General features: G+C 39.5%; 1 long non-coding RNA gene across 1 annotated transcript in view; it reads right to left on the bottom strand.

Annotated features, from left to right (window-relative positions):
- The window catches only part of LOC309708938, a 41,626-nt gene that overhangs the window by 26,685 nt on the left and 4,588 nt on the right, over nucleotides 1–10,353 (bottom strand). The window lies entirely within an intron of this gene.

Genomic DNA, 10,353 nt, shown 5'->3' with positions numbered 1-10,353 from the left:
ATAATAGGACAGGCGCGCGCCCGCCTGCCTGCTCCTTTTTACAAAAGCGCCCGGGCCCCTCGTCATTTGTTCTAATAGGACCGCGAGTCCCTGGAGGGGAGACAGATAAAGATATAGGAGAGAGGAGAGAGAGGGGAGGCGAGTGATGTGCGGGGCTTGCATTAATAATTTTTTTTTGACCAATTGTTGTCTGAGCAGAAAGAAAAAGTGAAGGAAAGTGAAGAATGGGCGTATTAAAGATATTTAGAAGACCCCACCACCGCCACCCCTCCATAAAAATGTGCCAGGTGTGTGCCCGCTCGCGCTCACTGGGCGTGCGCCCCGTTTAGAAAAGAGTGTGTTTAGCTTATGAAGTGTAAACGCCACCAATTCCCTGGAAACTGAAATCCCAATTATTAAAACCATCAATTCCGGAGCGCAGTGCGCAGAGGAGCCGTGTTGACAGCCCGGCTAAATATCCCTGATCCCTCCCGGTCACCTCGCCTTTATTTGCAAATAAATTGAGGAGGATCCGAGGGACGGAGCTTTACTTTGCTGCGCCGACCTAAAATGAATTTCCGTGCCTGAGTCCCTTTAATAATATTTACATAATTTTCGCTCGGTGACTCTGCTATTTGCGCGGCAGGAAGCTGGTGGTGATGGTGGGGAGGGGGGGCTTTACAGGAAAATAATTAGACAAGAGGACGAGGAGGGGAGCGAGAGTGGAAGAAACAGCAGGAGGAGGATGGGTTAAGACCGAAGCCGAACACTAAATTCCCAGACAGCTAAAATCAATGAAAGTAATAACCCTATTATTTAATTCATAAGGACATTATTTTCCCATAAGGCCTCGGGAAACGTCCCCTTCGACCGAAACAATCACATTAAATTGTTCATTCCGCGTGCGCTGTGTGAAATTCCGACTTTTATACTCTCTCTCTCTCTCTCTCTCTCTCTCTCTCTCTCTTTTTCTTTTCTTTTCTTTTTTTTATTTGGCAGGTGAAACCGCTTTATTATAATCGGTTAGTTTCGAGAGAGCGATTAATTAGAAAATATAGGTCTGATCTCCCTTCAGCAGGGCCTTGTGTGTGTGTGGAAACTGTGCTGCAAGACATAACGAACCACAAATGAGTCTTTGGTAGACTATAAAATTGGACCCCTCCCCTCTTCCCAAATAATTAAAGGAATAAACTGAAAAATAGATTAAACCTATAAACCTATGGGTAGAAAACAGGCGTTCACAATAACCCAGGCCAACACACGTGCATCCTCACGAGCAGCTTTGAGAGCCACAAATAAACGAACCAAAGCGTCTCGAAGTGCCTGGCCTTAATACATTTTGGAAGTGATGATCTTAACCTTTATTTGCAGACGTAACAATGTAACAAGGCACAGCGGGAATCAGACATGGACCTCCATTCAGCTCCCATGTATTAGTCGATTTTTGCGTGATTTCCCACTTTTTGTGAAAAGTTTGCAAAGTCCCTATCTATCTATCTATCTATCTATCTATCTATCTATCTATCTATCTATCTATCTATCTATCTATCTATCTATCTATCTATCTATCTATCTATCTATCTATCTATCTATCTATCTATCTATCGTGAAACACGGGGAGAGAGGAAAAGAGAGGAAGCCAGCGAGAGGGAGAGAGAGATGTTTTGGTGGCACCGACACAAACGACCAATCGATCAAGCCGAGCCTGGACCGGGCAGGGCCTCCCGCTGTGTCCGTGCCGCTCATGCATCACACTTTATGAATTCAATTTCAACCGGGAGAAATTTTCAATTTGAACGCGCGATCATTACGGCGTGGGGGGATAGCGTAAATTGTTTTTGCTCTATTATGCATTCGGACGCCATCATTTTTCTTTCTAATTACCGAGGTGTCAGCGCGGCCTGTCACCCCGGCGCTGATTTTCAATTTAACTGATCATCATACATTCATTTTCCCATTTGATAAATCTGCTATCTAGACGCGCCCGCCATGCCCAGAATATTAAGCGGCGCTGGGGCGCAGTAATAGGGGGATGTGTATGCAGCAATGAGCGCGGATCAGCCAGCTAATTTAGCACCTTCCACATTCCCCGTCTCCATCCCCCATTTCCAATTCTCAAGAGGCAAGAAAACACACACACGCGCGCGCACCTAGGAAAGGAGAGGAAAGAGGAGAGTCCGATGGCTGCATAACCTCCACCAGTGAAGAAAAACCCTCAGGTTAGAAAGAATAACAGAAATATTGCGAGAGAAGAAGAGAGGGGCTTCCAATCCACGCGTTTTTTTCTTGTTCAATTTACGAGCAGGATTAATTAACACTAATTGAGTTCTTCAATTCTTGTTATTTTTATTTAATAGAAACAAATTTGCGCAATTAATTATGTGCGTAATTTCAAGAACCTATTACACTCCCCTCCCCTCTCCACCTATCCCTTCTCTGTCTCTCCATCACGTCCCCATGCTCCAGAACGGACTATATTAGCAGCTTTTATCATTTTCTAAATGGGCCTACAGCCAACATCTGTGACCAACTATAACCTGGTGTGGTGCCCAATATGTTTGAATCCCATCTAACAGGAAACTGGTTTATATCAGTAAACAAGCAAGTTCTTAGTCTTTAATGTAGAAGATGTATGATGAAGGGAAAAAAAGTCATAGGCCTCAAGGTCTGTTTCATGTTGTCAAAGGTTTGGGTTATTCCAGACTGCTTAGTTTTGTCTTTATGCACTCATAGTGTGGTGGTTTACGGTTTTCCACGTGTCATCCTCAAGTTAAGCACTTTATAACAGAAAGTTTGCTGTGTGAATATTAACAAAGAAAGAAACTGAGATGTGATGGAGAGTAGACCAAAGTTAGAGATTTCTAGGCTTGAGTTCTGTTTCCAGGTTTAAGATCAACTTTCCTATTCAATCATGACGTAACCCCTGTGGCAGATTTGGGGGGGGGAAATCAAAAAATTAGCATAATCAACATCACTTATCATCTTTGAATTACTCATTTTTAAAAATATAATCACCAATCCTTTCTCAAATAAATTATTCATCCTTTATATTAAAGGAGATCTTAGTTGGGTTAATCATTATGTTTATTTTATTGTTCTACTGAATACTTATGAACAGCAGCCCCTGGACCAGAGTTCAGTAATCATTATCCTGTCTGTGGGCTTTGGATAAACAGAAAACAGTTAACATTGGTTTTATCATTTAGATATAACCCAATTATAATTTACAACCAAATAAAAACAGTTTAAAAACATGTCGAATCTCTTCAGTGGCCAAATATGTGTTTCTCTGGTTAAATATGAACTTTTTCTTTTCTATATTTCTTAACAGAAGGCTGCTTTTTCATCAGGGTTTCCTTTCACGCCCCTCCAAATCCTAAACAGACCTAAATGTTTTAATTCTCTAAAGTGTTCAAACAGTTAACCAGGAGGCTTTAACCTTAACTTCTGCCTCTACAGTGTGGCTGAGATGGCACACTTCATTAACTGTGTCTCTAAGCTTTATAAAGCATGGCCTGTACTGTCTTTAAGTGGCGCAAGCCTTTGTGGATGCCAGAAGAAATCGCCTACAAATTTAGAATCATTCACTTTTTAAAAGGTAAGCTAAACAGGTGAAATGCTGAACTGAACATAAGCAACATCAAACAATGAAGTCTCAAAGCCAGTGTCAATAAATATGAGGGCTGAATTTCGCTCCATAGTTTCTGCGCGCCCCTCTTTGGAGCATCTGGATGCTGAGTGAGACGCAAACACTCCCAACAAGCCCACCTTGTTTCAGGTGCCAGTGGGTGCAGGGAGGACTGGGTGTTTGTTGCGATGTAATGAACGTTTATGGGCACAGAGCAGCTTTGGTTTTGTCGTATTCTTTGTTTCATTAGCCCAGTGGTTGTAATAAATGCCAGCGAGCCAACGGGATAGATTTTAATTAAGTCAGTGAGAGATGAGTGGAGTGACACAGAAAGCGGGGCAGGGCGGGGAGATGAAAGTGGAGGGGGACAGCTTTTCAATAAATCGGTTCGCTCAGGGGTTAGTCGGTGATTTCCTCGGCAAAGTGTTGAGGCCGAGCAGGACTCGCAGTAATTTGGTTGATAAATCAGCGGCGTTAGGGGCATGAAGCTTGCCGGTCGACCGGTTGGTTCTGCGTGTGATTTATGTGTTACCCGGGGGTCGTACACAAGCCCATGACAGTCCAGGATGAATTAACCAGCAGCCAGCGCGCTCCTAATGAGCGGGTATTATTTCGCACACACCCCTCCTTAAAAAAAAAAAAAGTGTGAAGAACGAGCCTGGCATACGACCCTCCCTCCCTCACCCAGCATCCCCCCTCCACTGTGCCATCCCTGAGGTGTCGCATTGATTCAGCATCAGAGTTACCCCCACACATGCACACAGAAAGATAGTGTGTTATTTATCTGCAGTATCCAAGAGACAAATTGTTCAATAAGAGTCTGGCACCAGCTGATTGGGGTTAACTGAAGCATAGAAGTGACAGAGACTTGTCCTGACAAAAGATTTAAACACATAAAACAATTTCATCAGATATTGATCGCCAGCACTATTTTTCTTGTCTATAGCTTCCTGCCATAACCTTTAAACATGCTCTGGTGTACAGTGATGGAGGAAGTAGTTAAATCCTTGAGGAAACGTGGCAATGTCACATTGTTGGTATAGGACCAAAAATGATGTTTAAGTAAGTCGCTGACAAAATGTAGAAGGATCAGCAATGCAGAAAAGTGTTTAGGTGTTGTGTTATTCAGATCACGAAAATCACATCTGTGAATTTGTATTTAAAAGCTTTAAAGATGCAGGAAAAAGAAACACACCTAAGGTGATCAAAGGTAGCAATTTCTTCATGGATTTTAACATTGCTCTATTATTGATGCATGATGCATTTTACTCTTTTAGCTCATCAATTTATCACCTTCTGTGGTTTATTACATTACGATGATCACCTGTTTTCTATGGACAATTGGAATTTTTACTGTAACCGAGTAGCATGCATTAAAACTAGCCCTACAAAATAGTGCAGCTTTCGAGAAAATGTACTTACTTTGCAACACCGTTGATATTATTTATTGTATGAATTGTATTTTATTTTTGCAGGGTGGAATCTATTATTTTGTTTGTTTAAACCCTGTATATCTAACCTATGACAATGGGACTGGTTTCAGCATCCCCAGTACCCTAATAACTGGTTAAGAAAATAGATGGAATGATGGACAATCAAATGTAAACAATGTTGTAAATACACTGTAGTTAGATAGGAGGCTAACTATAAAACATCCAAGAGTCTCCCAATACAAGACACACATGATATATGGACAAAATAAGATCCAGTTCTTCTCCGCTGCTGTAAACTAACAAAACGTGCAAAGCAGAAGCACAGACATAAAAAGCATTCACAGTATATAAAATACATAAATCCACATAATACAATAAAAGCAAACTGAAAATAGACAAGCATGAAGGTATATGATGATAGAGTGGCAATAAGACAGAACAGATGACTTGAACCCAAATATGCTGACAAAATAATATGCCACTGAGTTTTATTGCTGACAGACAAATATTAATTAACCCTTTCTTTTAAGGACAGTTAATATGTGTGCAGTTGCATGGTTGCTCCCAGCAAATACTAATTCCATTGTAGTGCAGCTTTAAAAAGCAATTTACAATCACTAAAAGTTAGTTTTTTGAGTGGAAAAATGCACTCCTCTCCTGTTGTCGCTCCTGTGAAGTGCCATTGTTTCTCTGTTCATAAACTCAAAAAATGTCTAATCTTTAAATAGAAAACAGCTTTTTTTTTTACCATACCAAGTTACAATTTTGAACCCTGAAGCTGTGTTTATGAATGGCTTTTGTTATATTATACACATAATTATTATATACATTAGATATCGGCAAAAGGACAGGCAGATGGAAGATTATTGATAAATAATATAAACAGAGGTGGGCCCAGAGCAGAGCCTTGTGGAGCACCCAAAGACAAATGGAGAAGAGTTGATTAATTCATCTTATCCATCCCTGATAAGGATAAGCAGAAGAGAATGGAGAGATGGATGAATGGATCTTATCCAAAGAAATGAGGAAAAAAAGAAATGAGATTACTTAGATGTGAGATCCCTGTGACAGTGGCAAATACCGCCCAGAAATCCAGAAACAGAGTTTTGACAACATCAACTTTACCCAACAGAAATCAGCTATTTTTTCTGTGAAGAAACAGTTGTCTGTTTAGGATTTTCTACTACTTCAGCTTCAATATATGTTAGCTTAACTTAAAGTTTAACTTTACTTTAGAATGCTTTTTTAATGTTTTGTGATTAAAATAAATATCTGCATGGTAACAGCTGCCAGAAAAATACACCAGTAAAAAGTTGGGAACCAAACAGTCAAGTACAAGGAAAACCAGAGGCTGACTATTCAAAAATGAGTCCGTTTCTCAGGATCTTTTGTGTCATTGTGTGTCTCTATATTGTGACTTGCCACGCAGTCAACTTTACATTTAACTGAATAACAGCACTAACGGAAACAAACACATGAAGATCGTTTTTTCAGAGGTTATGTAGTGTCTTACAGATCAGTTCTAACCTTTATACGTTTCTAATACTTGCGTCTTTTGGTTCGTTTTAATCTTATCTGTTTAATGATGAGGATTCCTCTATATTTGCTCAGCTAAAGTGCTCTGTTTGTGATATTTACATGGCTACTTTCTGAAGACTCCTTTACTGGATGTTCTGAAGGATTATTTCTTTAACATGGAGAACTTCCTGCAAACATCTTCGACTATCATCCACTGACGTCCAATGCTTGCTGACGAATTCACCAGTTTTATTTCTCATTCTCATTTCTCATTTCATCATTTTTATACCATTTCTCTGATGGGTTTGTTTTGTATTGCAAATATGGCAACTTACACTTGCATTACGATCTCATCTAACTGCAAACTGTGATTTCATAGCCCCATAGCAAATGCCAATACCATGCTTGGAGTCATTTCCAGACCTTTTATCTGCTTAAAATGAGCAATAATGACAAAAATGACCCACGCTTATGCCAAAAAAGTTGGATTAAATTGTCCTGCCACATTTGAGGGCCAGAAAAATGGGACTATATAAAAACAGTATATCATTCCTCAACGATTAAGTCAATATTTTTGTTCAATATGTCAAATGACAATCTGGACTAATGTTTTCAGTTGCTCCAGAATCAGATAAATCAAACTCCAGACATCTCAGTAAATTTTAAATTACTACCTAATAAACATGTTCCTCCTCTGAGCCTGGGGGCCTCCTAATGTAGACTCCTGTATTTCTTTAAAAAACAACAATTAACACCCCCCCACAAAAAAAAAATCAAGAGTTTCTGATGTCAGATTTAATATCAAAAACAGTCATCTAATTTGCTGAGTTGTACTTCAGCGGAGACGTCATTAATGTAAGCAGAGGGATCAAATATCTTAATTCAGATTGTGTGACAGAGTTGCCAAAGAGGTCTTAAATATATTATGTTCTTAGATTTTGCCTAAAATAAAAATAGTACCAATTTAAAAACATTTTTTAAAATAAAATCTTTTATCTTTTAGCCAAAATAAATATTTTAAATCAACAAAAAATGTCTGTATTTGTGCACACAGTACAGTTTAAAAAAAATAAGATGAGTGTGTACATGCAAATACTCTGGTAGAAATAACTCCAAGTTCATACAAATATTTTACTATTTGAAATATGCGCAGTTACAGTAACATGACCCACAGGAAGTATTTGAATTTCAAGCAAATACAAAGGAGACTTGAAATATGGTATCGCTCTTCATTCAGTGGCTGCTGCTGTCTAACCTGCACTCCACCACAGTGGATGAGCCAATTACACTTGAAAGCCATCATGCAATTAATTGTCAAGATAATATGTGGCCTTTCATTTGCCTTTCTTGCAGTTTAAAATGAACAACATACGAATGATACCTCCCACTAGTAGAAGTAGTAAGCATTTTAACTGCTTTACGTAGGGTGGCAGCAAAGCTATCGTCCATTTAAAGTAAAAAAAAACTTTTATAGTAAAAATGCTACAGTATTACAGGAAATGGACAGAGTCTCGTGCTGTTTGGTAGTTTAACCAAAAATATCTGATACTCCCTGCTCCCTGTTGTTAAAACGCTGTTTACAGGATGCACACTGATTTACAAGCACTGTGGTTAACAATATGGATGTGCAGTAAGGCTCAGAGAGAGTCTGAGGAATCTACTTTAACTGGGATTTATTTTTATATGACAGGATAAAGACAGGCTGACAGATTGCTCTAAACAAAAATTGCATCATTCAGTGTGTAACTACTATAATTTGAGCTAACATAACTCAAACATACTGCAAGACTAAATTAAATGAACCATCTCAGGTTTCACTCAATCATCTGACAACAATCACTGTCAGTAGAGACAGAAGCCTCACACCTGAATCCATATCTGTATTTAAAAGCTCTGATCAAGGCTCCTTCCTTGCTTTTCACAGCAAATGGCCTGTTTTGGGTGTTTTAATGTCATCAATCATAATTATAAACTTTTCTGTAAAACGTTGCAGGAAAATAAAGGAAAATATTTTCCTCTCAAACTGAGAATAGTACTGTAAAGTATCTAAAATTTACTCTCAAGCACTATAGTTCCACTCATATAACCGCTCGTTAAAGGAGGTATTTATCAGCCAATCACACGGCAGCATCTAATTGCAGTTTTCCTTAAAGGGATGGTGATAACGACCTGCTGAAGCTCACATCAACACCAGAATGAGGAAAAATGTGATTTAAGTGACTTTGAACCTGGCATGATTGTTAGTGCATGACAGGCTAGTCTGAGTATTTCAAAATACGCTGATCTTCTTTCAGATTTCCCCACACAGACATCTCTGGGGTTCACAGAAAATAAGTCTGGAAAGGAGTAAATGTCAGGTGAGCAGCAGCTCCCTGGGTGTAAACATCTTGCTGATGCCAGAGGTCAGAGGAGAATAACCAGATTACTTCAAGGTGACAGGAAGGTAACAGTAAATCGAATAAGCAAATAAGGTATGCAGAAGAGCATCTCTGAACACACTGGGCTACAGCAGCAGAAGACCGTACTTGTCAGATAAGAAGAGGAAACTGAGGCTACAATTCACACAAGCTCAGCAAAATGAGTCAATTGAAGCCTAGAAAAAAAATGTTACCGGGTCTCATGGGTATCAATTTCTGCCGTGACTTTCGGATGGTGGAGTGAGAATTTGATATAAACGATATAAAAGCACGGAGCCATCCTGACTTGTATGAACAATTTCAGCTGGTGATGGTTTAACGGTGTGAGGGATATTTTCTTGGCACACTTTGGGCTCCTTGGTATTCTTAAAATGTTGCAGCCTACCTGAGTATGTTGCTCTTTTTAATTTGATTTAACCGTTATCTTATACGAGTAATCCATTGAAACTCACATTTACAAGAGAGACCCATCTTTTGATGTCTCTTTCCAGCTTGATAACACAACATGTTACTAACCATCTCGCACTGGTTACTTGAACCAGTTCACTGAACTCAAACAGTCTCCACAGTCACCAGATCTCAATCCAGCAGAGCACCTTTGGGATGTGGTGGAACGGGAGGTTTGCGTCATGGTTGTGCAGCCGACAAATCTGCAGCAGCTGTGTGATGCTGTCGTGCCAATATGGACCAAACTCTCTGAGGAATGTTTCCAGCACATTGTTGAATTTGAACCACAAAGAATTAAATCAGGTCCGAAGGTAAAACTGGGTCCAACCTGTTACTGGCAAGATGTAATTAATAAAGTGAGTGTATACCTACAGTACAGTTCCTGAAAAATAAACACTCTACTCATGTCTCTGACCCACACCCTGTGAAAGACTGGTGACATGTGCATGGTTAAACATCCCCCACCCCAAATTATATCAGTGATCCACACCAATTTTTAGAGAATTTCAGTGATGCAGCAGAGATGTAGATGTTTGCTTCATAAAATGCTTTCTAGTACAAGATGCCATGTACCCGTTTGTCTTTTTGTTGGATGTGAAGGTAGAAGTAAGCCACAGTAAATCAAAAGGAAAGTTATGAGTTCCTTATTCAATCGACCAAACTTTAAAGAGAAATGGACTCACAATAATAAAAAACAGAAATGTTTGATCTCGTGTATTTGCGCTTAAGCTCTGAGTTTAGCAAAATTAAATTCTTGTTTTTGTACGACACACAAGACATTTTTGGGGGAGTAGTGCTTTCTCTGACAGTCAGTCCCAAAGGGGAAGTAATACTTAAGTTTCTGAGGAGTTTTGAACAGGCGGCGAAAGGCGAGCGTCCAGATGCCACTGTTTGTAAATCTGTAAAGCCTTATGGACACGTATAGAAATTA

The sequence above is a fragment of the Aulonocara stuartgranti genome (assembly GCF_965226115.1).
Source record: "Aulonocara stuartgranti genome assembly, chromosome: 6".
Classification (NCBI taxonomy): domain Eukaryota; kingdom Metazoa; phylum Chordata; class Actinopteri; order Cichliformes; family Cichlidae; genus Aulonocara; species Aulonocara stuartgranti.
Note: the sequence above shows the minus strand (reverse complement) of the source record. Positions and strands in the feature narration are given on the sequence as shown.